Source organism: Leptonychotes weddellii, unplaced genomic scaffold (genome assembly GCF_054177405.1).
Source record: "Leptonychotes weddellii isolate Sample4059 unplaced genomic scaffold, ASM5417740v2 HiC_scaffold_15551, whole genome shotgun sequence".
In the NCBI taxonomy this organism is placed as follows: domain Eukaryota; kingdom Metazoa; phylum Chordata; class Mammalia; order Carnivora; family Phocidae; genus Leptonychotes; species Leptonychotes weddellii.
The window spans coordinates 1-3,604 of NW_027737301.1; the positions used below are offsets into that span (position 1 = coordinate 1).

The 3,604-nt window shown below is 37.6% G+C and overlaps 1 pseudogene; it reads left to right on the forward strand.

Annotated features, from left to right (window-relative positions):
* Positions 1-1,854: 1,854 nt before the first annotated feature.
* LOC115942055 (large ribosomal subunit protein eL8 pseudogene) lies at positions 1,855-2,646 on the forward strand (annotated as a pseudogene).
* The last annotated feature ends 958 nt before the right edge of the window (positions 2,647-3,604 follow it).

Below are 3,604 nucleotides of genomic sequence, written 5' to 3' on the forward strand. Positions count from 1 at the left end.
CCTTGGTACATGCTGCTTTCATGGCCCTAGAGAATCTCTACATGAGTTGATTCACAACCATGTGATAATGAGGATCACACCCAAATACATGAAATTTGTCTGCATTTGTGTCCTCTATAAAACACGAATGACTCAACTTTTTAGGATGGTGTCTCAATTACATTTTCATTTTCCATAACTGATAGGCACTCTGGAAATGCACAGATAAATAAAAAACAAAGAGCACATTATAAACTTCAGTTATTTAAAATCTTAGCTTTTCAACAGAATATGTTAGGTTGTGCTGTTAATTTGTAAATGCTTAATTAAAGAAAATACCACACTTTCAGTCTTTTTGCACAACTCATGATTTCTAACTGTGGAAGCACATGTCACTTTTGATTATATTTTGTAAATATTTATTTATATCCTACCTTGTTCCACATAAACTCACACACATGAATAGCATAGTCCTTTTGGTTACATGAAGAACACATGGATGCCTGTTAGTCTGCATTTTGCTGTGAGTATTTAGCGAAACAATCCCTGAGGCAGCCTTTCAAAACAGGCTGTTTTTAGAAAAAAAAAAAATCTCCTTAGGGAATCCCTTCTCCTATTAACTCTTTCTGAATAATCAGTTCTCTTTCAGAAAATAAAAGTGTTTCAAACATATATTGTTTGTGAATTTATGCCTTTTGTCTACAGGGTAGGAAGAGAGAGTAGGAAAAAATCACTGGGTTGGTTCTAGCACTTTACGGTTTATTCCAAACTATATGGTTTATTTCATGCATTCCTTACTTAATGTACATGTTCTGAGCACCCTCTGTGCATCGAACTTGTCGTCAGGAAGTTTACAGTGTAATGGAACACAGAGACATACTCCTTCATTCAATTGTGCATCCAATCCACAAGTATTTATTGTATGCTTATAGTATACCTTGCCTTTTCTACCCACATAAATAATGAACTGTCTTAAGTACTATCAGTCTTCTGAGGAGGTCATGTATTGTGAGAGACGATGAGTTTGGTGTAGTGTGTTTACCTGTAGTGGCTCAGGAAAGTGGCGAGAAAAACGAGAGACAACCTCACAGGGGAGGTTAGAACTTAAAGGGTGACTCCTTAGTTATATGACTTTGGAGAACTTACTCAACCTTCTTGAGTCCAGATAAATTCATCTGAAAATGGATAAGATTTTGCCAGAGACCATACAATTTCTCTTGTGGATTTAAAAATATCAGTTGTACTAATTTATGAAAAGAAAAGTAATATAGCTAATGGAAATTAAGAATAATATTTTCCCTGAGTCTTAAGATCTGATCAAAGCTAGACTGTGGAGTACCTCCAATGCCAAACTAAGGAATTTATATCTTTTATATGTATCACTGGTCACCAAACAGTTTCAACATCCCTTCATCATTAAAAAAATTTAGTACAACCCCACTATGTGAATATTTATTCATTTATGAATTGTACAAAATGGAATACATTCAATCTTATATATACTTCTCTAGGGTCTAGATACACAGAGAATACTTTCCAGCTCATTTTATAATCTTGATTCCTAAACCTCTCAAGGAAAATATGAGCAAAGAAAACTACAGACCAATCTCGAGCAAGACTATAAATGACAAAAATTTAAAAAGAATGTTAATGAACTGAATCCAGCAATACATTTTAAAGGATAGTAAAGTTAAAGTAAACCTAGAAATGTAAGTTCTTTTAACATTAGAAAAATCAAGTAATAAAGTTACCACATTAAAAAATTGAAAGAGGAAAAACTGTATCTGCCTGCCAATAGATGTAGAAAAATCATTTGATAAAATTCAACAACCCAATGATGATTTAAAAATAAAGTCTAGCACTCTCCCCCAGCCACCCAGGATGCCTAAAATAAAGAAGGTGAAGGGGAAGAACGCAGCCCTGGCCCCTGCTGTCATCAAGAAGCAGGAGGCCAAGAAGGTGGTCAGTCCCCTGTTTGAGAAAAGGCCCAAGAATTCTGGCATCAGACAGGACATCCAGCCCAAAGGGGACCTTACCCACTTTGTCAAACGGCTTTGCTATATCTGGCTGCAATGGAGAAGGACTATTCTCTCTAAGCATCTAAAAGTGCCTCCCCTGGTTACCCAGTTCACCCAGGCCTTGGAACGCCAAACAGCACCTCAAATGCTTAAGCTGGCCCACAAATACAGCAAGAGAAGCAGCAGAGATTGTTGGCCCCAGCTGAGAAGAAAGCTGCTGGGAAAGAGGATGTGCCCACTAAGAGGCTGCCTGTCCTTCGAGCTGGGGATTTTCCTGTCACCACCTTGGTGGAAAACAAGAAGGCTCATCTGGTAATGATTGTACATGATGTGGATCTCATTGAGCTGGCTGTCTTCCTGCCTGCTCTGTGTCACAAGATGGGGGTTCCCTACTGTATTATCAAGGGGGAAGACCAGGCTGGGATATATGGTCCACAGGAAGATCTGCACCACTGTTGCCCTCACACAGGTTAACTCAGAAGAAAAAGGAGCTCTGGCTAAGCTGGTGGAATGTATCGGGACCAATTACAATGACAGATGTAGGACCTGCCGTCACCGGGGAGGCAACATCCTGGGTCCAAAGTTGGTAGCTCACATTGCCAAATTGGAAGAGGCAAAGGCTAAAGTACTGGCCACTAAATTGGACTAAGTGTACACTGTTGAATTTTCTGTACATGAAAGTGAGAAAAAATTCTCTTTCAAAAAAAATTTTTTTTAAATCTAAACTCTTTCTTAGCAAACTAGGAGTGGAAGAGAAAATTATTTTCATCTTACAGTATGGACAAAATCGCTCAAGATAAACCACACAGTAAATGGTATTTTCTTTAGGATTAGGAACAAGACCAGGACCATTGTACCATATCCTTACTCTTACAATAATATAGCACAGGTTTTGGCTAGTGCTCTATGGCAAGAAAAACCTATAAAATATGGTTAATTAAAAGGAAGACATTAAATTGTTACTATTCTTGAGAGATAAATTATTTATCTAGAACTTCAGTAGGATTATATTAGTTGGAGTGACTAGATTATTCTGTGATAACAAAAAGCCACAAAATTTCAGAAGCTTAAAAAACAAGAACTTATATTTTATTCACACTACCTGTCTAATAAGGGAGAGCAGAGAAGTGCTCACTGCATTCTCTCAAGGACCCCAGCTGACAGTAACCCAAATGAGACCCACGATCAGAGGGAGATGGGAGAATCACCAAACTTGTGAATGTTGGCTGCTGGTAGATTCATCCCATTAATGATGCCAAATCGTATCAAAGGTAGTCATAAAGGGAAGTCCGTTTAGTGGTAAAAGTGTTGCTAAGTGAGAGAGCAGAGCTGACTGCAAACAGAAACATCCAACAAGCCTTTAGAAAGGCAGAGTAGAAGCTTAGAGTTGAAACTGGGATTCAAGATGAAAACCCATGAAGAAGTAGTAATTTATTTGATTCAATATGTTCAATAAATACTGGTTAATTCCAGGAATATACATTGTCCAAGACTATTGATTGAAATTGTTGGACTAACAAATCCTGTCTTTTTATGGAATCTTTTCTTATCAACAATGAGGATTATTTACACAGACTAAATCTGACAGCAGTGGTCCATTTTCTTCC